The sequence below is a fragment of the Peromyscus californicus genome, unplaced genomic scaffold (genome assembly GCF_007827085.1).
Source record: "Peromyscus californicus insignis strain IS unplaced genomic scaffold, ASM782708v3 Scaffold_18__1_contigs__length_77618521, whole genome shotgun sequence".
In the NCBI taxonomy this organism is placed as follows: Eukaryota; Metazoa; Chordata; class Mammalia; order Rodentia; family Cricetidae; genus Peromyscus; species Peromyscus californicus.
Window position 1 is genome coordinate 45,933,045 of NW_026294480.1, and position 27,778 is coordinate 45,960,822.

The window sequence follows — 27,778 nt, forward strand, 5'->3', positions numbered from 1 at the left end:
TGTCATGGTAGAAACCTCATCCAATGACTGAGGGAACCATGCAGAGATCCATGGCCAGGCCCCAGGTGGAGCTCCAGGAATCCAATTGGCAAGAAAGAGGAGGGTTTGTATGAGTGAGAATTGTTGAGACCAAGGTTGGATAAAGCACAGGGACAAATAGCCAAATGAATAGAAACACATGAACTATGAACCAATAGCTGAGGAGCCCCCAGCTGGATCAGGCCCTCTGGATAAGTGAGACAGTTGATTAGCTTGGACTGTTTGGGAGGCATCCAGGCAGTGGGACCGGGACCTGTCCTCAGTGCATGTGCTGGCTGTTTGGTACCTGGGGCTTATACAGGGACACTTGGCTCAGCCTGGGAGGAGGGGACTGGACCTGCTATGTTAGTCTGGCATTATCTACTTCATATTACAAATAATAGATTGATCATTTCATCTCTCTCTGATTATTGGCATGGCCTGATAATTATGTCTTTTTAAGCTTAAACTGTGAAAAACTGTCTCTGATAATGCCTAAACCAGAAATATTTGCCCCAAATAAAACCCCCTTCTGTTTAAGATCAAATGATAAAATTTGCTGAGTGGGCAGTAAATAAGTACACTAAAAATGTATTTCTAATATCAAAATATTTGGTAACCTTAGATTAGTTGGATGTTGGATAAAGTGATAAAAATTCAATGATTGGTCTGATTAAAAAAAATGAATCATGTAAGACGTTGCTAGCTCAATAAATGTGCCGTGCTTAAAGAGTCTCACTTAGGATTCCATTTGCTATGATAAACACCATAAGCAAAAGTAACTTGGAGAGGAAAGGGTTTGTGGTGGTATTGTGTTCCCCAAAATACTGTGCACCCTAATAAACTTATCTGGGGTCAGAGACAGAACAGCCACTAGATACAAAGGCTAGAAAATGGTGGCACTCACACCTTTAATTCTAGCATTCCAGAGGCAAAAATCCATGTGTTCAAGGATACAGCCAAGCATGGTGACCCACGCCTTTAATCCCAGAAAGTGAGGCTTTAATCCCAGGGAGTGGTGGTAGAAAGGAAAGATATATAAGGCGTGAAGACCAGAAACTAGAAGCATTTGGCTGGTTAAGCTTTCAGGCGTCTAGCAGCACAGTTCAGCTGAGAGCCATTCGGATATGAGGACACAGAGGCTTCCAGTCTGAGGAAACAAGATCAGCTGAGAAGTTGGCCAGGTGAGGTGAGCTGTGGCTTGTTCTGTCTCTCTGATTTTCCAGTATTCACTCCAATACTTGGCTCCAGGTTTGTTTTATTAAACAAGACCATTTAAGATTCATGCTACAAGGGTTTATCCCAGTTTACAACTTCCAGGTCACATGGTCTGTTATAGAAGGAAGTCAGGGTAGGAACCCGGAGGTAAGAACAGGTGCAGAGGCCACAGAAGAGCGCAACTTCCAGGCTTGCTCCTCATGACTTGCCAAGCTTGCTCTCTTAGAATACCCAGGACCACCTGCCCAGGGTTGGCACAGCCCAGAGTGAGCTGAGCTCTCCCACATCCATCATTAATCAAGAAAAATTCATTGCAGATTTGCTTACAGGCAAATCTTCTTGAAGCGTTTTCCCAATTGAAAGTCCCTCTTCTCAAATGACTCTAGTCTGTGTCAAGTTGACATAAAACTGACCAGCACAATGTATAAATAAGATAATAAACTCATAAAATATAAAAGACATGCTGAACACTTATGACACACATCAGAAACTATTCTAAAAGAGTCAGTTTATCTGAGAGTATGAATTTTAACCTCACATCTCATTCTCTCTATTTGTAAACTGAAGGATGAAAATATGTTGAGTGACAGTGCACACTAGTTTTGGAGCTTGCGTATGTCTTGAATAATAATTCTGAAAATGGAAAAACTGTTCTGTATTATTGTAGAGAGGGAGTACCATTGTCATGTAAACAAAAGGACCTCAACAGTAATTTAACCTGAGTTACATACTTGACAGCTTACTCCCTTGCCAGACTTCCCCATTCTTTCAGTATAAAAATAAATAATGGATTTTGTGCCTAATTTGCTTTTCCAAGTAGGACATCTATTTAATATAGCTACACATTACAAATGCATATATTTTATTACATACAAAAAAATTTAACGTGGTGTTCTGTACCACGACGAATTAAAGATTAAGAATTAAATGCTAAATGAAGCAATTAATGTATGATAATATAGTTTTAGATTATATTTTGGTTGGTGTGCAAATATGTTACCCAGCCTATATTTATGGGTTTTGTGATTCAAATGAACAATTTGTATACAAGTACCATGTTTTTGTGCCAAGAGAATTCATTTTATTCCTTTGAATAAAATCTTTTCATGTTTGTCATACTGCAGTCAAAATTCTTTGGAAATAATACAATGAATTATTATAATAATCAACTGTGGAACTGATAAATATTCTTTTGTTAAAGAGAAAAAAGAAAAACTCAGGTGGAAGCACCAGGGATGAACATTATGTGTAAGGGAGAAATTATCTCTTTAAAAAGACAGTGTCCCTTTAAAACATCCTTACTGTACCAGAGAATTAATAACTTTATTTCCTCTAACCATCCAGTGTTCTGATTTAGGAAAATGATAAAGGAGAAAATTTTTCCTGGAACTCTTAATGTAGTGGAAATGCATTGATTATATTGAATTTATGATTATTTTATAGGAACTAACTCTATTTTCTATAGTTTGTATGCATATGATATTGGATATAATGTAAATGTAATAAACCATGTCCTTATGAGATGAGAAAATTACCTAGAACAATGGGCTTACTTACTTATGACTCTTAAAAGATGGCATTAAGCAAACCATAACACCTATTTTACTTACCTCCAGCATTATTTAAATGTCCCGATAGCCAGGTAGGGTGGTGCATCTCTTTAATCCCAGTACTCAGGAGGCAGAGGCAGGTGGATCTCTAAGTCAAACAAACAAGTCCTGAGTGCTAGACTATCACAAGTGGAAGTGACAGCTATAATCCATTATGTCACTGTTGAATATTGCTATAGTTCAGGCAATTGCATATTTAATTCACTATATTTTACTAACTAATTAATAAAAGGAAATTTCACAGACAAGAACTGTGAAGTGCTAAAGCAAAGAAGTGGGAATAGATAACAGATCTTATGTAAAATTCTATAAGCATATAAAATTTATTTAAGAAAACTTTCAAGATGTACCAAAACCATCTGTGATAAACACAGTTTATTATTATTATGTGATATTTGTTCTGTTTTGATTTCTACTGCAGTGATAAACATCATGACCAAAATCAACATGGAAAGGAAAGGGTTTATTCGGCTTACATTTCCTGATCACAGTTTATCACAGAGGGAAGCTGAAGCAGGAAGTTAAGCAGGGCAAGGACCTGGAGGCAAAGCTGGTACAGTGGCCATGGAGGAACACTGCTTACTGGCTTGGTCCTGATGACTTTCTCAGCCCGCTTTCTTATAAACCACAGGTGTCCAGGGTTGGCACCACATACATTGGGCTGGGGCCGCCTACATTAATCAGTAATCAAGAAAATACTTCCACAGACTTATCAATAGGCTGTGATGGAGGTGTCTGTTTTCCCAGGTGACACAAGCTATTTCAAGTTGGCAAAAACAAAACTAGCAAATATTTGTAGCTACATGTAAACTTGGTGCTTTTTATAAATCTGTTTTTATAATAGTTTAAACCTATGATTTTCAAAAGTTTAAAACTCAATAAGGAAGTACACAGAGGCTCTCTGTTCACCAAGACCCAATCCCTCAGGCTAGCACTGCAACAGAACACCAGCTTCAGCCTCCCTTTCCCTCTGCCAAGGCCTCCTGTGGATACCACAGATTCCTGATCTACCTCCCCACAGTCATTTATACATCAGAGCCTCCAACACCAGTACACATCCCCTGTGGACATACCAGCCAAGTAGCTTAATAAAATAGGCAACATACAACCCACATACTCTCAGAAAATCCAGAGAGGAAAGAAAAAACAAGGAATAAAACACCCACCCAACAAAGACAAATACCTAGACCTATAATCACCCCAATGGAGATGCCTATACACCAGCATAAGAACACAATCACCAGGCGGTGGTGGTGCACCTTTAATCCCAGCACTTGGGAGGCAGAAGGCAGGCAGATCTCTGTGAGTTCGAGGCCAGCCTGGGCTACAAAGCGAGTTGCAGGACAGACTCCAAAGCTACACAGAGAAACCCTGTCTCAAAAAACAAAAACAAAACAAACAAACAAACAAAAAAGAACACAATCAACAACAGGCAGGATAATATGTCTCCACTAGAGCCCAGCTATCCTATCGCAGCAGGCCCTTAATATTGCAACAGAGCTGAAGCACAAGAAAAAGACCTTAAAACCAACTATATGAAGAAGATAGAGGTTCCTAAAGAAAACATGAATAAATCCCTTAAATAAATCCAGGAAAGCACACAAAAAAAAATTGGAGAAAATGAATAAATCCCTTAAAGAAAGCCAGCAAAACACAAACAAACAATTGGAGGAAATGAATAAATTCCTTAAAGAAAGACAAGAACAAACACTTGAAGGAAACAAAACTATTCAAGACCTAAAAATGGAAGTAACAAAAAACAAAACAAAACAAAAAAAGAAACAACCAAACAAAACAAAAACAAAAACACAACTTTAGGTAATTGTCCAAAGGAAAAATTCAGGAATTCGAACAGGAACTACAGAAGCATGCTTCACCAACAGAATACAAAAGATGGAGGAAAAAAATCTCAAGTGTTGGCATTAAAGATACCATATATATTAGCAAAAGAAAATGTTAAATCTAAAAAAATTTCTAACATAAGATATCCAGGAAATCTGGGACACTGAAAAGACCAAACCTAAGAATAATAGGAGTAGAGGAAGGAGAAGCATCCCAGCTCAAAGACCCAGAAAACATTTTCAACAAAATCATAGAAGAAAAATTTCCTAACTTAAAGGAGAGGCCTATAAAGTTACAAAAAGCATACAGAACACCAAATAGATTGGACCAGAAAAGAAAGTCCCCTCTCCACATAATAATTCAAATACAACATACAAAACAAAAGAAGAATATTAAAAGCTGCAAGGGAAAAAGACCAAGTACCAAATAAAGTCAGACATAGAATTATACCTGACTTCTCAATTGAGTGCCTGGACAGATGTGCTGCAGACTCTAAGAAACCAAAGATGTCAGTCCTGACTACTATACCCAACAAAACTTTCAATCACTGTAGATGGAGAAAATAACATATTTCATGATAATGTTAAATTAAAATAATATCTATCTACAAATCCAGTCCTACAGAAGATGCTAGAAGGAAAACTCCAACACAAGGAGCTTAACCCCACCCATGGAAACAGGAAATAAATTCTCATACTAGCAAAACCAAAAGAAGGGAAGCACACATACAGACACACACATACACACACACACACACACACACACACACACACACACACACACACACACTACCACCACAACCACCATCACCATCATCAATAATAATGAAATAAGTGTACAATCATTGATCATTGATATCTCTCAAGTCCTCAATAAAAAGATACAGACTAATAGAATTATGCAAAACCAGGATCCATCCTTCTACTACATCCAAGAAACACACTTCAACACAAAGGATAGACATTACCTCAGGGTAAACATTTGGAAAAAGATACTCCAAGCAAATAAACCCAAGAAACAAGCTGGAATAGCCATTTTAATGTCTAACAAAATACACTTCAAACCAAAAGTAATCAAAAGAGATGAGGAAGGACACTAAATGCTCATCAAAGGAAATATTCACCAAGATGACACTTCAATTTTTAACACATATACCCCAGGCACAAGGGTACCCACTTTTGTAAATGAAACACCACTACAGCTTAAATCACATATTAATCCATACACACTGATAATGGGAGACTTCAATACCACACTCTCACTAATGGACAGGTCATCCAGACAAAAACTAAACAGAAAAATAGGAGCTAAAAGACAGTTACAAAACATTTCACCCAAACATAAAAAGAATATACCCTCTTATCAGTGCCTCATAAAACTTTCTCCAAAACTGACCACATACTCAGTTACAAGGAAAATTTCAACAGATACAAGAAATTTGAAAGAACTTCCAGCAGTCTATCAATCACTGTGGATTAAAGCTGGATATCACCAACAACAGAAAGCTTATAAACTCATGGAAACTGAACAACTCTCTACTGAATGAAAAATGGGTCAAGACAGAAATAAAGAAAGAAATAAAGACTTTCTAGAATTCAATGACAGTGAATACACAGGATACCCAAACTCAGGGGACACAATGAAAGTGGTCCTAAGGGGAAAGCTCATTGCACTAAGTACCTACATAAACAATTCGGAGAGATCTCTTAGTATCAACTTAGCAGCATACATGAAAACCCTAGAACAAAAAGGAGTAAGCATACCCAAGAGGAGTGGATGGCAAGAAATAATGAAATTGAGAGTTGAAAATTAAAAAAAAAAAAAAAGCAAAGAGAACAATACAAAGAATCAATGAAAAAAAGAGTTGTTTCTTTGAGAAAATCAAGAAGATAGACAATCCCTTATCCAAACTAACTAAAAGACAGAGAGAAGAGATCCAAATTAACAAAATCAGAAAGGAAAAGTGGCACATAGTAACAGATAGTGAGGAAAGCTAGAGATTCATAAGGACTTATCTTAAAAACCTGTATTCCACCAAATTGGAAAAACTAAAAGAAATGGATAATTTTCTCAATACATACAACTTACCAAAGTTAAATCAAGATTAGATAAGCAATTTAAACTGACATATCATTTAGAGTGAAATAGAAGCAATCATTTAAAGTCTCCCAACCAAAAATAGCCCAGGGCCAGACAGTTTTAACACAAAATGTTACCAGATTTTTAAAGAAGAGATAACTCCAATTCTCCCCAAATTATTCCACAAAATGGAAACAGAAAGAACCTTGCCAAAGTCATTTTATGAGGCCACAGTTACCTTGATACCCAAACCAAATAATGACCCCACAAAGAAAAAGTATTACAGACCAATTTCCCTTATGAACATAGATGCAAAAATAATAAAATACTTTCACACTAAATACAAATACACATAAAAAAGATCATGCACCATGATCCAGTAGGCTTCATCCCAGAGATGCAGTGATGGTTCAACATACACAAATCAGTAAATGTAATACAAAAACTACATATCAATAAACTGAAAGTAAAAAAGCACATGATCATCTTATTAGATAATGAAGGTACCTTTGACAAAAATTCAACACCCTTTCATGATAAAAGCCCTGGAGAGATAAAGAATATGAGAGATACACCTAAACACAATAAAGGTGATTTACAGCAAGCCTATAGCCAACCTCAAATTAAATGTAGAGACAGTCAAAGCAATTCCATTAAAATCAGGAACAAGACAAGGTTGCCACTCTTTCATAACATTCAATATAGTACTTGAAATTTTAGATAGATCAACAAGACAACTGAAAGAGATCAAGGGATACAAATTGGAAAGGAAGAGGTAGGTCATGGAATCATTATTTGCAGAACATATGATAGTGTACATAAGTGACCCTAAAAATCCCACCTCAGAACTCCTACAGCTGATATACACTTTCAGCAATGTGGCTGGATACAACCTAACTCAAAAAATCAGTAGCACCCCCATATACAATTGACAAACAGACTGAGAAAGAAATCATAGAAACAACACCTTTCACAAACTTTCAAATAATATAAAATATCTTGGGATAACTCTAGACAAGTAAGTGAAAGACCTGTACAGCAAAAACTTCTAGTCTTTGAAGAAAGAATTTGAAGAAGAAATCAGAAGATGGAAAGACTGCCCCATGCTATGGATCAGTAGAATTGATCCTAGTAAAAGTAACCATCCTACGAAAAGTAACCTACAGATTCAATCCAATCAAAATTCCAACACAATTCTTCATAAACTTTGAAAGGACAATTCTCAACAACTTCACATGGGAAAAAACAGATAGTTAAAGTAATCCTGAACAATGAAAGACCTCCTGGAGGTAGCATCATTCTTGATTTCAGAGCTATAGTAATAAAAACTGAATAGTACTTGCATAAAAGCAGACACACTGAACAATGGAATCGAATTGAAGAACCAGATATAAATCTAGACACCTATGGACAACCGGATTTTTTATAAAGAATCCAGTAAGCACACACTGGAAAAAAGACAGCATCTTCAACAAATGGTACTGGTCAAAATGGATGTCTGCATGTAGAAGAATGCAGATAGGTCCATATTTATCATCTTGTACAAAATTCAAGTCCAGGTGGATAAAAGACCTCAATATAAAACCAGATACACTGAATCTGATAGAGGGGAAAAATGGGGAATAGCCTTGAGTGCATTGGCATAGGAGACAACTTCCTTAACAGAACACCAATAGTGAACTAAGATCAACAATTAATAAATGGGACCTCATGGAACTGAAAAGCTACTTTAAGGGAAAGGACTCTGTCAATTGAACAATGCAACATCCTACAGAATGGGAAAAGATATTTACCAACTCCATATCTGATAGAGGACTAATATCCAAAATACACAAAGAACTAGACATCAATAAACTAAATAATTCAATTATAAAATGGGGTGCAGATCTAACCAGAGAATTCTCAATAGAGGAATCTCAAATGGCTGAGAAATACTTAAGCAAATGTCCAATGTCCTTAGCCACAGAGAAATGCAATTCAAAACTACTTTGAGATTCCATCTTACACTTGTCAGAATGACTAAAATCAATAACATAAGTGACAACTCATGCTGGCAAGGACGTAGAGTAAGGGAAATGCTTTTCCATTGTTGGTAGGAGTGCAAACTTGTGTAGCCACTATGGAAACCAATATAGCAATTCCTTAGAAAACTGGGAATCAATCTACCTCAAGACCCAGCTATATCACTCTTAAGCATATACCCAAAGGACACTCCATCCTACCACAAGGACACTAGCTTAATTATGTTCTTTTTGGCTTTATTCATTTTAGCTAGAAATTAGAAACAATATAAATGCCCTTCAAGAGGAAAAATGGATATAAAAATACAATGGAGTATTACTCACCTGTTAAAAATGACAATATAAAATTTGCTGGCAATGGATAGAACTAGAAAAAAATCATCCAGTCTGGGGTAACCCCGATCCAAAATGATAAATACAATATGTGTTCACTCATAAGTATATACTAGCCTTTAAGTAAATGATAACCAAGCTATAATAGATAGATAGATAGATCCAGAAATTTTAGGTAAAGAAAAGGTGTCTAGGAGGGGGTGGGGTGGGCAATGATGACTAATGGATCTCCTTGGGAGGGGAAATTAGAATAGATTTTATGGACAGATGGGGATGGATGGGGACAGGAGCAGGGGATCAGGTTGGGGTGAAGGGAGAGAGTGCGGGGATAGCCAGATGGAATTGGGGGGCATTTGGGGGTTCTGTAGAAATGTAGTACAGTGAGAACTTCCTGGAATTTATGAAGGTGATCCTAGTGAGGATTCCTAGTAATGGGGCCATACAGAATCACAATCATACATGTCTTGTATCTAGGCAAGGCTTCCAGTGGCGGGTCTAGGGTGCTCTCTGCAAACTGACAGCAGGGCTATATTGCCAAAGAAAACACCCCACACTCATTGAACATGGAGAAGTCAAGCTGGTGCCTACATTGAGCCTTCTCCCCTATATTCTAGTCTTTTTGCTGCAGGGATATACTCTGCAGACTACTGAAAGAGAAAGATGGACACCGATCCAGGCACAAAACCTTTGACCTACAATCTGTCTGCAAAATATGGTAGGGCAATGGTGGCACAGAACTTGTGGGAGAAGCCAACCAATGCCTGATTTGATTTAAGGCCACTCCATGACAGGGGGCCCATACTCATCACTCCTTGCATGGCCAGGAACCAGAGACTGGATAGTCCAGAGACCTAAGGAGGACCAAACACAACTGATCTAAACAACAATAACAGCAGCAGCAGCAACAGCAACAACAACAAATCAATGAAATTATTCCTAATGATATTCTCTATACTCATAGATTTGTACCTTGTCCAGCAGTCATTAGAGAGGCTTCTTCTGGAAGCAAAATGAAAGGACAGGATGCAGCGACTCACATCAGATATTATGCAGAGAGAAAGTCTAATTTGGAATTCTCCATCATCCCATTCTGTAAACTGCTGTTTTGTCCTATTGACAGTGTTCTTTGCCTTAACAAAAGCTTTTCAGTTTCATGAGGTCCCATTTGTTAATTGTTGATCTTAGTGCCTGCTCTATTGGTGTTCTATTAAGGAAGTTGTCTCCTGTGCCGATGCATTCAAGGCTATTCCACACTCCATGTTTTGTTTTTCATCCTTTACTTGTTGTAGAATATTATTTTAACTAGGCCAATATGGGTTGCATTTGTGTATGCTATAGAATATTACCTTGACTGTGTAAAGGTGTGTTACTTTTTGTTTATGCTGCATTTGTTTAATTATGTAAAGATGTGTTTCTGTTTCACCTTGCCTGCCTAAAGCACCTTGTTGCTCTAATAAAAAGCTGAATGGCCAATAGCTAGGCAGGAAAGGGATAGGCAGGGCTGGCAGGCAGAGAGAATAAATAGGAGGAGAAATCTAGGCTCAAGACAGGGGAAGAAAGGAGAGAGTGAGGGAGAAGGAGAGGGAGATGCCCAGGATCAGCCATGCAGACACAAAGTACGACATACATAAAGGTAAAAAGCCCTGATGCAAAATGTAGATGATTATAAATGTTAGTTTAAGTTAAAGAAAAAAAGCTAGCCAAAAATGAGCATAAGCTAAGGCCAAGCATTTATGACTAATAATTTAAGTCTCTGTGTTATGGTTTGGGAGTTGGCTGGTGGCCCAAAAAAGAAAAAGCCTGTTACATTTGCTAGATTAGAAGAGATACTTATCTTTTCTGTTTCCTAGAGAGAAGCTAAAATAATCAACATGAGATTAAGAATAGTAATCTTTTATATTTTAATTTAATTTTCTTTCTTTATTTTATGTATATGCGTTCTCTATCTGCGTGGATGTTTTTATGTCAGAAGAGGGCATCAGATCCCACTAGAGATGGTTGTGAACCACCAAATGGTTGCTGGGAATTGAACTCAGGGCCTCTGGAAGAGCAGCCAGTGCTCTTAACCTCTGAGCCATCTCTGAGCCCTAATTTTATTTTCTTAAAAAACAAATTAATTCATAAGGTAAAGTTTCTCAAATAATTAAGGTACAAATGTGTTTGATTTGATTGTACAGTTTTGGAGCCATAATGAAAAAAAATATCCAAAATAATGTTCTTTTGTCACCTTAACAATGAAATTAGAATTTCCAAATTAGTATTAAGATTGAAATGTAAATGACAATCAATTAAATGTATAAGGCATTAAATTGATAAATATAAATATATAAATCTAAATTAAATATCATTCCATGAATTTTGAATGAGAAGAAAAACAATCTGATCACATTCAAAATATATTTGTCTCAATATTCAGAAACTATCAGCGTAGCAAACTGTATTAACAGAAAAACAGTGTGATACTTTCTGTAGACATAAAAAAGGTTTCAGACAAGAGCAAGTTCATGCTGTGGTCAAATGGAAGTCACTCTCTTAACCACATGTATGTTTAATTATAACAAGGCTAATTGTAGTATTCACTGATAAAATCTTAGAAACAATTTTGTCAATGTCATGAGAATCAAGTCACTACTATACTGCAAAAATTGTAATATTTTAACACTACTGTAATACTTTTTAATTCTCTAGATTTTGTTAAAAAAAAGAGGAAAGAAAAACTAACATCTAAATATAGGCAATAGCCTACACTAGAAATAAACTAATCTTTTGGAGAGAAGAAGCAGCTGCCTTATTTTTCTGTGGTTCTGAGATCAACAGGAATGGGAATGAAGGTAAATATACATTTGAATAATTAGGAAATAGAAAAACAATTAAAGGTTTGATGCAGTTGCATACACTTTTCTCAAGGAATCTTAGAGAGCATTACATAATGCTCATTTTCAGCTTTAAACCAGACCATGTGTGTAACATGAATCTTAGAAGGTCTTATTAATAAAAAATCCAAAGCCAGGTATTGGGGTGAAAGCTGAAAGATCAGAGAAGCAGAACAAGCCACAGCCAGCCTCACCTCTCCAACTCCTCAGTCAATCCTGTTTCCTCAAACTGGAAGCCTCTGAGTCTTCATCTGAATGGATCTCAGCTGAACTGCAGCTAAAAACCTAAAAGCTTAAAAAAGCCTCTAGTTCCTGGTCCTCATGCCTTATATACCTTTCTGCTTTCTGACATCACTTTCTAGGATTAAAGGTGTGTGTCTTTCCAAAGCAAGACATGAGATTTCAAGTGCTGGGATTAAAGGTGTGTGTCACCATGCCTGGCTGTTTCTAGTGTGGCCTTGAATTCACAGAGATCCAAATGGATCTCTGCCTCCAGAATGCTAGGATTAAAGGCATGTGCTACCACTGTCTAATCTCTATCTTTAATATAGTGGTTGTTCTGTTCTCTGACCCCCAGATAAGTTTATTGGGGTGCACAATATATCAACCACACATGTATGATAGCTTATGGTCGGTACTTTTAGGGATCAATTCCTTGGAAAACAGCAGAAGAAATTTTATGACCTTTCCTGAGGATGCCATTCTACTCACTGGTATGGGAACTTCCATCTCCCTAAATAACAACCTCAGCTTTTTAGTCTGTTAATAGTTGTTCCAACTAACACATCTACAACAAAATCCTTAAACTTAATGCTCAAGGAAAATCGTGAAAGAGGTGGAGGGAAGATTATAAAAGCCATAGGCCTGGGATGCCTATTGGTAGTTTGTGTGTCCAAGATATGAAAGTGAACCCATGAACACCCAACAATATGGTTGTCTGAACAAGACCAGCATAGTGACAACAGCTGGCATGTGAAGGAAGACAGGAAATTCCACATGATTCTAGCCCTAGATGAAGAACTACAGATGGTCCATGGCTGCTGAAAGTGGGCAAATCAGATACCTCCAAAGACGAACTCCCACACAGCTGTCCCTAAGTGGTCAACTTTGCGTATATGAGTAAAGCTAAATGAACTAAATTGATTATATGTCTATGTGTATGTCTATAAGCATATACATATATACATACACATGTGTATATACGTTTAATAATAAAACACGGATTTTGGAGTAGGGCAAGAGAGGAGTTGGGTTGGGGAGGGGGGTTTCAGGAGTGAACAAAAACATTAAAAATTAAAAAGTCCTACTATGAATAATTATGAAACCAACAGAGGATGTTTTCTCTGTCTTTGAGGAGCTTAGGTATAAGTTGATAAGTAACCTCTACATACAGTAAGCAGCTAGAAAGCAAAATAATATTATGTAATCATATGATAAGTCACATGGGAATTGACTACTTAGAATACTGGAATGTAAAAAAATGATTCTTAAAAGTAAAAAACCACAAGATCTCACCTCATTTCAGTTAGAATGATTACAAAAAATATTAACCATAAGTGAATGATGTACCTGAATGGTGTACTACTTGCCTAGCATGTATAGACCCCAGGTTCAACACACAGTACAGCAAACAAAATAATTACAGTAACAGAAAGACAAAAAATAAGGAGAGCTGCCAAGAATGTACTGAACCATCACACACTGTTCGTGTGCATGTAAAAGTTAGTACAGCCATTAAAAATACAGAGCCTACTCATGTACATGTGTATGTATGTGTATGCATCTGTATATGCCTGTATGTGTATATAATAGTGTATAGATTGGGTAGCCAAGGCAGGCTTCCCCAAAGAACATATTAAAACCGAAAGCTTAATGCTAAAAAGGATCCAGCTGTATTCTGAACATGTGTGGTCATCAAAGGAAAACTATAGTCTTCCATGAGTCTCAAATGTCACTTCAGGACCACTGATAGATATTGGCTCCACAAATATTATATATCCATCGTATGAGCTCAGACAACCCCAAAATGAGCCTAATGACTTCATAAAATCTCAAATTTTTTGTGACTATAAAAGCATATTGCATGTATGTTTTATAAAATGCAGTTTTTGCAACCTGCTTGATATTTTACTTGATATGATTACTCTATGCAATTGACTTGTTATTGCAATGATACTGTTTAAGAATATTAAGATCTATCCACTATCATGATAAATTCTACTCTAAAAATTTGAATTACATTATCTGAAAGTTCTCAAGCCACAATTACAAAAAACTAGTCCTGCACTTCTTTTGTATGACTCTGTCCTGACTTGTCCTTTCCTATAACACATTAGCAAATTATGTGCCCTCTTCAAAGTTAGCTTTGCATACGAAGATAATGAAAAGGGATGGGTGCTAAGAAATACATTACTTTTGACAAGGCAGTTTTATTTTCATGGAATGGGATATATCATCGTGCTAGGTACCCATGTTGAACTTACAGAACTCTCCCACATTTGATAGCACACTTTACAGATTAAAAAGCAGAATTTATTGGTTTTGCACTGAATTCTTTAACAATGAAATATATGGAGTATATACATATAATATTATTTGAACTGAAGAAAAGTGTAAAGAGGTCCCCTTTATAGACATTATCTTTTCATTGGGCAGATAAAAGATAACTGAATAGATAGTTGGGAGACATCTTGCCAACAACTTTAAGGAAGTTTATTATCACTCAACAGATTTCTTTATGGTCTAAATACCACTGTCCTTCTAAATGTAGTATTATTTCAAGATATATTTGGTGTCTCCTTGTAGATATAACTATGAACTGGATGATATATGAATATTGTTTTGCTTGTCCTCTTGGGTAAATTTTTATTGCAGTCTTTTCCAGCTCTACTGACGGAATGAAGTCATTTCTGTTTCCAGGGCTGACCAGTTGCACCCCTGATCTTCTGTAATGTTGCTTTTCTGTGTATCAGTTTCTTTTGAATGTGTGATGTTGCTTTTCTACTAAGGAGTGACTACCAAAGAAAATAATTCAAACAGTCTTGAGAGCAGACTGTATTTTCTTCAATGACACAGAAATTTTATCGTGGAAAAGCCAGTTGATTCTCTTTAAGAAGTCAGCCTTTGAGGTAGAAGATGATGAAACTTTTGAAAGTACCTGTCAAAGGGACGCTCCTATGTATTACTGGATGGTGCATAGCTATTTTTCTCTGAAATAAAACATTCCTTTCTAGAAGGAGGCTCCTTAATACTTGGGAAGAAAACAACATTTGAAGACTTTGGAAATAAACTCAGAAGTCTTAGCAAGCCACTAAAACTTAAAGGACCCCTCCCCAGTACCACATTAGCTGTAACAATCACTGGGAAGGGGAGGCCAATCAGCTGACCTGATTGAAGGTCATGCTGGGACCTCCAAAGGATACAGCGTTTATGAGTTTTGTCTATGTGAAGTGGGCTTTTCAGTGATGTAGCTGCTTTACCCACCCATGCTCCTGTAAGTAACCCCTTCTTCATATTCCTGTAAGTAACCCCCAATAGACACACTGGTCACTAAATTGGACCAGATGGATGGAATTGTTTCTTTGGTCTGTTGTTGGTGCCCTATCTGGAGTGAATAGATTTTTGTTCATTTTCCCCAGGGAGAAAAAAAATAACATAACAACAGATTATTAGGACACCTGGAAAGAAGGTAACTGATTTCAATGAGAAGTTTAATTTTTGGTAACTTACTCCTCGTAATCCCATGTGACATAGCAACTTAGGGACAGCCTAGCTTAAACATATGTTGGCATCTAAGAAATCATGGGTGGAGATTAAAGAAATACATTTTACTATTTATTAATAACATGGAATTTTTGAAATTTAATTCTTCATACGACAGATACGCAGTAGCAGTTTGGGGAACTGGGTAAATTCACATAAACCAATTTTAAAACTCTAGTTCTGACGGCTTTTAGCTGGGTGACATTGGACAGGTTCTCATACATTTCCAGACCACACACATACACACACACACACACACACACACACACACACACACACACACACACACACTTAATTTTACACAAGCATTCGTCATGGCATGATTGCATGACTGGTATAAGAGCTTACCAAGTGCCATCCTTTGCTTTTCCATTTCGTCCTGAAATCCTTCTTCCATGCTGGCTCCATCGGAATTTATTAAAACAGTTCTCGTGTTCACTCTAAAAGCTATTGTTGTGCCACCTTTCATGTTCTGTGTGACACACTCACATTCCCCTACTATAAGTGATTGGCCGTAGTCTGTTGTCACAGTGGTAACTTCAGAGTTTCTTGGACCTCCCACCTCAATTTGTGATACTGTTAGTCTACCTTCTTTAGCTTTTTTTCACGGTCTATTTGTCCTGATGAGAATGACCTACACATAAGTCATAGTATCTAGAATTTTCTGATATTTCCTGATCATTACTTCTCATGAATCCTTTCTTATGTTGCTAAGAAATACCATACTTTAACTTAGTCAATTCCATCCTTTCCATATTTGATTCTCCCCACTAACTAACATACAACAATGTTTGACGTGCAGTAATTAAACTAAAAAAATCAGTGTCTGTAGAAGCAAAACAGATAAATAGAAGTTGGCCCACAGAGAGGCCAGGGTGCAAAGTAGGCTTACCACCAAGTTTAGATGACCCTGCAGGGAGCTCTGGAGCCATAAAGATGATCACAGTTTTCCTAAATAGTGCTCAAATAGTCCCACTTTATAATCTTGCATCATTTTGTCAGTTCATCTGGATAATTCTCTGAAGGGCATGAATTTAATAAAGGTACATCTCCGCAGTTAAGGTAACTCCTTTGTCTCTTTGAAGAGCCAAATAGATAAAGTCTGTGTGCTGGCAGCATGCACCGTCACCAGGGCCAGTACTTTATTGAAGGAGAATACAGGAATTGCATGTCTTATGTATCACACACTCATACAACAAAGCTGACTAACAGAGATTTTAAGCATGGCCTAAATGTTTTATAACTTCTACTGACCAGTGCCAATTTGCAGTGTCAGAGACATTGCTGTCTGTGTCCCATGCCAGAGAGCAAAGCCCCAGTTGGCAGCAATCTGTATGATGAAATGACAATCTTTATATCCCACAGACAGATGAAGGAAACTTCGAGGTTTTCAGTAAATAACTTAGACCTTCTGTCCCTAGCCATGCATTTTTATATTTGTTTAAGTGGTAAGGAAAAGCATGTAAAACTTAAAGACATAAGTCAGAAGTTTTCGTCCTGAAATCCTTCCGTGCTGGCTCCATCGGAATTTATTAAAACAGTTATGAACTTTGCCTATGCTCTCACAGACCCCAGATAAGACAACTTACCACCTCAAAACATCACACTATTAAATTTCCCCACAACTAACAGCAATTTCAAATAGTTCCTTGAGAGCCTTAACCTTTGCAAGGGTCCTTACCACATCGATTTCTCAATAGCATGAGCTGCTCTCCATATTGTCTCTGAGATCTACTTTGTGATAGTGACCTTTTCTGTCAGATAATGAAGTGTATTTATCTGAAGCTGAATTCATTCATAGAGAACGCCACTGTTTAAAAACTCTACCCATTGTTCACTCACTTCAATATTTCTTCCATAGTATATTTTCAAATAATGTAAGAAAAAAATCTCATGCCTCATACATTGTTTCTCATTCTGTAATCAAATAATACTCAGTTTATTTAATATAAATAAATATAAATCAGCGGCAATGATTTATTATGATTTTTCATTATGACCATCCCAATTCCACAACTCCAATACCTTTTGTTGTTGTTGTTCTTTGTTTTGTTGTTGTTGTTGTTTTTTGAGACAGGGTTTCTTTGTGTAGTTTTGGTGCCTGTCCTGAAGCTTGCTCTGTAGACCAGGCTGGCCTCGAACTCACAGAGATCTGCCTGGCTCTGCCTCCCGAGTGCCAGGATTAAAGGCGCGCACCACCACTGCCCAGCTCCAATACCTTTTTATTTGTTAAATGACACCATACTGGACACATTAGGGCACACAAACAGGAATGTAACACAGAGTATGAATATTTATTAAACTGATGTATGGAATCAGTCTTGGGAGTTTTTAGAGAGATGAGATAAGATCACATAGCTTTTAGCTATGTGAAGTTGCTATTCATATTGACTAAAAGATTAGTAAAGGCTTCATGCTATGGATAATATCAATGTTTGGCTTTAAAGATTACATGTGATTTATTTGTTTTTGTTAAATGTAGTTACTTATGACTCTAGGCTTCACAGGTAAATACTGTTCAGTATAGTAATGTAGATAAGGAAAAGCTAAAAGAAAAATAATACAAATTATGTGCTTTCCCACTAACTATATAGAGCTGAAACTTGTTCTTGATTGATGCCTGAGTGTCAAAACTTAGTCAAATCAGGTAACTTCGGTGATCTTGAATGATGGCTTGATACTGAGTGAGGAATCATAGAGCCACACTCTTTATTATGATATGGGTATTTTATAATAATTAATCATTAATCTTTTCTTTTTTCTTTTTTTTTTGGTTTTTCAAGACAGGGTTTCTCTGTGTAGCTTTGCACCTTTCCTGGAACTCAGTCTGTAGCCCAGGCTGGCCTTGAACTCACAGAGATCCACCTGCCTCTACCTCCCAAGTGCTAGGATTAAAGGCATGAGCCACCACCACCCGGCTTAATCTGCTTTTCTTTATCATGATCCAAATGTGCTTGAGGTCTATAAATAAGAATACATTTTCATTTCTAGATGTAACAGATTTAGATTTGAAACCAAGAGTGAGTATCTACTGAGTTTATTCACATACACACAACTGCTAGCCTTGGAGCTTGGATATGCAAATTTCTATGATGTTAAAATTTATCAAACAAACTTGAGACTGTGAAATGAATTTTCATTTTACACCTTCAGTTGAAAGCCAATCAAATAGACTAGAAATAGCTTCTTTCTCCCAAATGCAACTGCAAGATGAGAAATCAAGTGAATAACCACTAATCACATTGGCTCTCTTTTGCTGCCTTTCTCAATTTATACACTTATATCTTTCAGCTTCTAAATCAGAATATTGATGACATACATACTGAATACACCCAGTTCACTGTAACTTGAGAGTTATTCTATTTTCACAGAGAGCACATAAGACAGGCGATATTCTCTTAATTGTACATACAAGAAAACAGAGATGTTGAAAGGTCATGAAGAAATTCATTGTCAAGTTACAAGTTACCTATGAAGCTTGGATGAAGAACTGGACCTCTAGCTTCATTTTCTGTGTACTTTGGTAGTTTTGAGATGAAAAACCAACCTATTTTCTTCTCACTTTTGAATAATAACATCTAGTGAATCATCTCACCTGAATGAACTATTGTTTAAATGCTATTAGTCACTGGCAGCCGGCCTGACCTGAAGTGCTGACATGTGGGAATTAGAAACCTTTTTGCTCCTTGCACGGAACTTTTATTTCTCCTGGAAGTGTATCTTGAAGATAGCTGCTGGATAGTGCTAATAAGCTCAAGAGGAAAGATCTAGAAGGGTGACAGATGGAGGTGTGAAATCCAGCAGCTCCTGAGGTAAAATAAGACCCACAGGTTCCAAAGAGCTCTGAGCCAGAAGAAAGCACTGTGACTCAGAGAGTGTTTGCCAATGTACAACTGAAGCGTCACCCCAGGGGGCAAGGTGCAACACGCCAGTTTAAATTCCACAGTTCAAACCTAACTTTTTCTCATTTCCCACAAAAAAGTCACCAAGTTCATAGACCATTCTGACTATATTTTTATCATTCCTCATGAAAATTATTAAATTCCAATTAGAAATCACCATGCACAGCTTTATTTCTCATATAATTAAAAGATTGTGTTATTAAATATTACATTTCATGTTATAAAATATCCTCATGAAAACTAAATGAAAAAAAAAAAAACACTTCCAAAAGCAACTAGGGCAGTAATTTGTTTAAAAATGCATATATAATGTTAATAGAAGTAATTCAAAATAAATTCATGAAATGAATATTCAGAAGTCCAATTTTAGAATATAATATATGGTACAAAGACAATTGAAGTACTAGAAAACAGAGCTGAAATAGGAGAAGAAGTTATGTGATTAATTTAATTGGAGAAAAGACCTACTTATGGGTAATAGATTTTCATTAGTATCTGTTCTTCATCAGAAAGGTTAACTATCATTCAGAACAACAAAAAAAGACAGATTAACTTTCTCTATGTGGAATGCAGTTATCTGGGAGGGACATGGCTGCTTATAAGTTAAATTACCTTAACTTTACTAAAATGACAGCAAGTCCCAGCGTCAATCTGATTATAAAGATGAGTGTTTTTTTTTTTTTTTTTTTTTTGGTTTTTCGAGACAGGGTTTCTCTGTGTAGCTTTACGCCTTTCCTGGAACTCACTTGGTAGCCCAGGCTGGCCTCGAACTCACAGAGATCCGCCTGCCTCTGCCTCCCGAGTGCTGGGATTAAAGGCGTGCGCCACCACCGCCCGGCAGTGAGTGTTTTTTTTTTTTTTAATGGCTAAGAATAAATACAAAACAGGAAAGGTAAAAGGCTGTAATGATAAGGGCATGTAATAGGCTCCCAATGAAATACTTCAGAAATATCCCAGTCGAGCATTTGACTAGAATTTGAAGTTCTCTTCAGTCATCCTTGCCTCTTATCCATGTTTAAGGATGTTTGAGAACTCAGCGTGGTTGACTTCCCCTCTTTGTCAACAGGGTCTTCTCTTGTACAGCTCAACAGCCTCATCTTTAAACTAATCGCTCATGGTGTCAAGAGCTCTCTCAGGTATTCTTCCTGGAAGGTGCTGGTGACTTCCTCATCAAAACAGGCAAAAACCTTTCTGATGAGATCTTCAGGTTCTATACCGTTCATACGGTGAAGCTGATGAAGCCTGGAGCCTCATACATCACGGCATCCAGATTTTCATCAATTAGATTTCCCCCAGTGAGGCAACTATATCATTCAAATCTTCCTTATAGATGGAGCCATCCCTGTTCTGATCACTCATGTTGAAGGCCTTTTTGAACTGCTGGATCTGTGGTTGGTTAAGCATGGCAAACTCATTGGATGTTGTGCACCGAGGGTAGTTCTTGTGGTCTTGGTCTTTGTCCTGTGCTCAATTTTGGTTCAATCCCAGCATAGCCATGAGAATCAGAGTGTATCAGTGAAGTGTTAGCTGCCACTCTCACTGCCCTGTGAATACTATAGCCTCTAGAAGAACTATTACTTCCAGTCTTGGCCAACAAACTGGTGGGAAGCCTGGTCACGATGAGTTATTCATGCCTCTGTAAGTAAACCCTCACCGATATTTCTGTAAGTAACTCTACTAAACACCCTGGTTCACTAAGTTAGACTTGAGTAGGATTGTTTATTTAGTCTGTCTTTGGAGTCCTCTCTGGAGTGAATGGACATTTGTTGATATCTCCCCAGGAAAAGTCACTCAATACACCTGACTATGTTTTCAAAGAGGATATTATAAAATTGGGATGAAAGATATGTTCTAGATTCTTAACATCTTGCAGTTTTGACTTTAACACTCAAAGGTGTAGAGTTTCTGTGTCTTGAAGCTACATAAGACTATATGGTATCTGTTAGATAATTACTTAGTGTTTAACAAGCAAACTTTATCTGGAGAATATACCAAGGGATTGGATGGAGGTAAAAAACATGAAAATGGAAAATCTGGTCTCATTGTATAACAGGTGGCAGGAAGAACCAGGCCTGGTGGGTGGGGGAGGGGGGGAGGATATAGAGAATCCAGAGATAAGCTTCAGAATAAGAGAAAATGCAGTCTTTTTTAAAAATTGAAAATAGATTCTGCTCTCATACAATACATCCTGACTGCAGTTTTCCCTCCCCACTGCTCCCAGCTGCTCCCCACCTCCCCCTTCCCTAAATCCATTCTCCCTCTATATCCCATCAGAAAAATGCAGGCCTCTAAGACACAACAACCAAACCAAACCAAAAAAAATGCAATAAGACAAGGCAAAAGCTTTCATGTTGAGGCAGGATGAGGCAACCAAACAGGAGGAAAAGATTCCCAAGGGCATGATATAGAGTCAGAGACACACCCACTCCCACAGTTAGGAGTCCCACAAAAACACCAGCCTAAAAGCCACAACATGTACTCAGAGGACCTGGTGCAGGATCACTGCAGACCCTATTCTTCCCACTTCAGTCTCTGTGAGCCTATATGTGCTCCACTTGGTTGATTCAATGAGCCATGTTCTCCTGGTTTCCTCCATCCCCTGTGGATCCTACAATCTTTCCACCCTCTGCCTCTTCTTCCTAGAGATTCACTGAGCTCCTCAGCGTGGGACCTGATGAAGACCTCAAAATTTGACTCTCCCCATATAATGTCTGGCTATGGGTCTCTGCATCCTCTCCCATCTGCTGTCAGTGGAAGTTTCTGATGATGACTGGACAAGGCACCAATCTATAAGTATACTGGAATATCATTAGGAATCATTTCATTGATTTTTTTTAATTGTTGTTGTTGTTTTGTGGACCAGTCATTTTGGTTCTTCTTAGGTCTCTGGGCTATCTAGTCTCCGGTTCCTGGTGATCCAAGGAGTGTTGGGCCTGGGCTCCCCATCGAGGTGTGAGCCTCAAGTTAAATCAGACATTGGTTGGCCACTCTCACACATTCTGATCCACCATTGTCCCAGCACATCTTGCAGGCAGGACTAATTGAGGTTTTGTGGCTGGGTTGGTGTCCAGTTTTCTCTTTCAGTAGCCTGTAAAGTACCTTCCTTGCCAAAGAGATTAGAACATAGCAATGAAGGCTCCATGTAGGTACCAGATGAACCTCTTCACATTCATTTAACTGTGTGGATGTTGTCCTTGGCAATGGGGCCCTGCTTTCAGTGTGCAGTGAGCAACCTTCTATCCTAGCATCTACCTGGGTTGTTTGGGGATCTCCACAGGCCCCCCTCAGTCAACAACTCAACCAAATACAACCTAGTCCAGCCACTGGAAGCCTTGACTGGCAACAAGAGATGGCCAGTTCAGATTCCTTAACCTCTATTACTAAAGGTCCTCACTAGGATCACCCTCATAGATTCCAGGAAGTTTCTACTGCACTGTTTCCACAGTCTCCCAAATGCACCTCAGTTCCAATTGTATCTCCCCCAACACTGTCTCCCCCATATCATCTCCCTGCTCCTGATCATTCCCATTCCTGTCACCACTGGAAATTATTTGATTTCCCCTTCTCAGGGAGACCCATGCATCCTCTCTAGACCCCTCCTCTTTACCAAACCTCTCTGGGTTATCATTTACTTGACAGCTAATGTCCATTTATAAGTGAATGCATACTGATTTGTCTTTCTAGGTCCCAGTTACCTCACTCAAGATGATTGTTTCTAGTTCCATCCATTTGCCTACAAATTTCATGTCTTTTTTTTTTTTTAGCAGCTGAGTAACACTCCATTATGTAAATGTACCACATTCTTTATCCATTCTTCAGTTGAGGGACATTTAGGTTGTTTCCAGTTTGGGGCTATTAAGAATAATGCCAAAAAGAACATAGTTGAGAAAGTGTCCTTGTAGTAGGGTGAGGTCCTTTGGATATATGCTTAAGAGTGGTATATCTGGGTCTTGAGGTAGATAGATTCCCCATTTTCTGAGGAGTTTCCATATTGATTTCCATAGTGGCTACACAAGTTTGCATTCTCACCAGCAATGAAGGAGTGTTCCCCTCACTCCACATCATCATCAGCATGAGCTGTCACTTGTATCATTGATCTTAGCCATTCTGACAAGTATAAGATGAAATCTTGAAGTAGTTTTGAATGGAATTTTCCTGTGGCTAAGGATATTGAACATTTGCTTAAGTGCTTATCAGCCATTTGAGATTCCTCTATTGAGAATTCTCTGGTTAGATCTGCACCCCATTTCATAATTGAATTATTTGGCATTTTGATGTCTAGTTTCTTAAGTTCTTTGTATATTTTGGATATTAGTCTTCTATAAGATATGGAGTTGGTAAAAATCTTTTTCCATTCTGTAGGCTGCTGCTTTGTCCAATTGACAGTGTCCTTTGCTTTAAAGAAGCTTTTCAGTTTCTTGAGGTCTCATTTATTAATTATCAGTCTTAGTGTCTGTTCTACTGGTGTTCTATTCAAATGTAGTCTCCCGTGAAAATGTGTTCAAGGCTATTCCCAACTTTCTTTTCTATTAAGGTCAGTGTATCTGGATTTATGCTGAGGTCTTTGATCCATTTCAACATGAGTTGTGTGCAGGATGATAGACATGGATCTATTTGCATTCTTCTATATGCAAATATCCAGTTTGACAAACACCATTTGTTGAAGATGAGATTTTTTCCATTGCATAGCTCTGCATTCTTTATAAAAATACAGGTATCAGTAGGTGTGTGGATTTATGTCTGGATCTTCAATTCAATTCCATTGATCAACCTGTCTGTTTTTATGCCAGTACTATGCAGTTTTTATTAATATAGCTCTGTAGTGCAATTTGAAATAGAGGATGCTGATACCTCCAGCAACTCTTTTATTTTTGAAGATTGTTTTAGTTATCCTGGCTATCCTGTTTTTGTTTTTCCATATGAAGTTGAATATTGGTCTTTCAAGGTCTGCAAATAACTGTGTTGAAATTTTGATAGGGATTTCATTGAATATGTGGATTTCTTTTGGGCATTTTTACTATGTTAATCCTACAGATCCATGAGCATGGGAGAGCTTTCCATTTTCTGATATATTTTTCAATTTCTTTCTTCAAAGATTTGAAATTTTTTCATAAAAGTCTTTCACTTACCATGTTTGTCCTTCTGAGTCAAGATTACCTCACTCAGGATGATAATTTCTAGTTCCATCTATTTGCCTGCAAATTTCATGATATCATTGTTTTTTACTGCTGAGTAGTACTCCATTGTGTATATGTGCCACATTTTCTTCATCCATTCTTTGGTTGAGGGGCATCTAGGTTGTTTTCAGGTTCTGGCTATTATGAATAATGCTGATTTGAACATAGTTGAGCAAGTGTCCTTGTGGTATGGTTGAGCATCTTCTGATATATTCTTCAATTTCTTTCTTCAAAGACTTCAAATTTTTGTCATAAAAGTCTTTCACTTACCCTGAGTAAATATCTACCCTTGATGTTGAGGCTTGTATTTTGGATGCAGCAGAAGGATGAATCCTGTTTTTGTATTCATTCTGATACTCTGTGTCTTTTTATTGGGGAATTGAGACCATTGATGTTGAGAGATACCCATGATTTTTGGTTCCTCTTGTTTTGTTGGTGTTGTTGTTGTGTGTGTACGTGCATGTTTCCCTTCTTTTGGCTTTGTTGGTGTGAAAATTTCTTCTGTTTCCGTGGGTGTAGTTAACCTCCTTATGCTGTGGTTTTCCTTATAGCACTTTCTGTAGGGCTGGATTTGTACATAGGTATTGTTTCAATTTGACTTTATCATGGAATATGTTATTTTCTCCATCTATGGGGAATGAAAGCTTTGCTGGCTGTATTAGTCTAGGCTAGCATCTGTGGTCTTTTAGAGTCTGCAGCACTTCTGTCCAGGCTTTTTTGACTTCCAGAGTCTCAATTGAGAAGTGAAGTGTAATTATAATAGGTGTACTTTCATATGTTACTTTGCCTTTTTTTTCCTTTTGCAGCTTTTAATATTATTGCTTTGTTTTTTATGTTGTATTTGGATTATAATGTAGAAAGGGGACTTTCTTTTCTGGTCCAATCTATTTGGCATTCTGTATACTTCTTATAACTTTATAGGCATCTCTTACTTTAGGTTAGGAAAATTTTTTCTATGATTTTGTTGAAAATATTTTCTGGGCCTTTGAGCTAAGATTCTTCTCCTTCCTCTATTCCTAGTGTTCTTAGGTTTGATCTTTTCACAGAGTCCCAGATTTCCTGGAAGTTTTGTGTCAGCAACTTTTTAGATTTAACATTTTCTCTGACTGATGCATCCATTTCTTCTATTGTACCTTCAATGTCTGAGATTCTCTCTTCCATCTTTTGTTTCCTGTTGGTGAAGTTTGCCTCTGTAGTTCCTGTTTGAATTCCTCCATTTCTCCTTTCTAGAACTCCTTAAGTTTGTGTTTTCTTTATTGCTTCTACTTCCGTTTTTAGGTCTTGAACAGTTTTATTCATTTCCTCCAACTGTTTGTTTTTTCTAGTCTTTCTGTAGGGGATTTATTCATTTCCTCCCATTGTTTGTGTTTTCCTGGCCTTTTTTAAGGGATTTATTCATGTCCTTCAATTGTTTCTTTGAGATTTCCTGTTTAAAGACCTCTATCATCTTCATCTGGATAGTTTTAAAGATTTACTGTTAAAAACCCATTCATCTTTAATACTGAAACTGAAATATTCATCTACTCTTGTACAAGAGTTTGAAGCTTCAAGTCCCTTTCCATTTAAACTATTTTATTTCCTGTGTTTTATTTTAGTTCATTATTTAATCTTCCCAGATTTTATGAAGCTTCAATTCTCTCATTGTAGGAACTGACTTCTTTGTTCACTTTTATGTTATCTTTAAAATTGTTGAGAATATATTCCTTATCTTTGTTTTCTCTGATACAAAGGCGATGACCAATGAAGGCTTTTTGGAATTACTCCAAGAAACAATACATTAATTAAAAACTCTGTATAGTGCCGGGCGGTGGTGGCGCACGCCTTTAATCCCAGCACTCGGGAGGCAGAGCCAGGCGGATCGCTGTGAGTTCGAGGCCAGCCTGGGCTACCAAGTGAGTTCCAGGAAAGGCGCAAAGCTACACAGAGAAACCCTGTCTCGAAAAACAAAACAAAACAAAACAAAAAACAAAAAAAAAAAAAAAAAAAACTCTGTATAGTATGATTTAGACAGTTTTAAATTCACCTGATAGTGTCATCTTCTAGTCCAAATTGGTCATCTATTTTATACAACTAGTCTGCCAGTATCTGCATTTCTATAACAGTAATCACCCTCATTTTAATACTTTGACAATGTTATTGTTGTGTGTATCAAAACAGTGCATTTTTGTCCAGGTACACATTTTTCTTAGTTAGAAAGTGCGGTTTTGGCCTCCTTTGTAATATGTGTGGCCACTTGGCTATATACTGATCCACTGAATGATAGTAAAATTAACTTTGTCTTTCCTTTATTCCCTACTTCCTGAATTACCACAACAAAGGGAGCCGTTGCTTTGGGCCCAAGGGAAGCCTTATGTCCACAATAGTGAAGTTTCCTGGCTATCATCCTGCTGTAAGTAGGTACAGGTTAATTTAGTGCAGCTGTTTAACTAATGCAGAAACCCAGAGAGAGATAAAATTATGGGAAGATTAATAGGTCCACTAGTTCTTCATCTTCCAGTTTTGTTTTAGGTTCATTTTACCAAATAAGAATAATTCATACTACTAGGTATTCCTTTCCAACGTAGAGACTTTGTGCATAAGCTGATGTCCGCAAATATAGCTAGAGCACTAAATGAAACCACTGTTGACAGGAGAAGAGTTGAGAGAATAACATTTAGAATGGAAATGTGATTGATGGCACCAGAAACTTCATTTTGGAGAACCAAGCACTTGACTAAGAGTGGACTTATATAGAGTGAGTAGTTAGTAGTGGCCCACTCTCCAGACCACATGTACTGAAGGATAACAGAGAAAGTGTTCAGAAAATACACCAATGTGTAATACATGGTAGAAGTCAATAGAAAAATCTTACAGGCTAGAAGCCTTAGTCTATTTCATTAAGACCAGGCCCTTTGCCAAGAAGACATAAAGTTCTTTCAGTTGCCATCATCATCTGTAGGTTGA

At 37.4% G+C, this 27,778-nt stretch overlaps 1 pseudogene; it reads right to left on the reverse strand.

Annotated features, from left to right (window-relative positions):
- Window positions 1-20,663: 20,663 nt before the first annotated feature.
- The window catches only part of LOC128113853 (myosin regulatory light chain 12A-like), an 85,666-nt pseudogene continuing 78,551 nt past the window's right edge, over window positions 20,664-27,778 (reverse strand).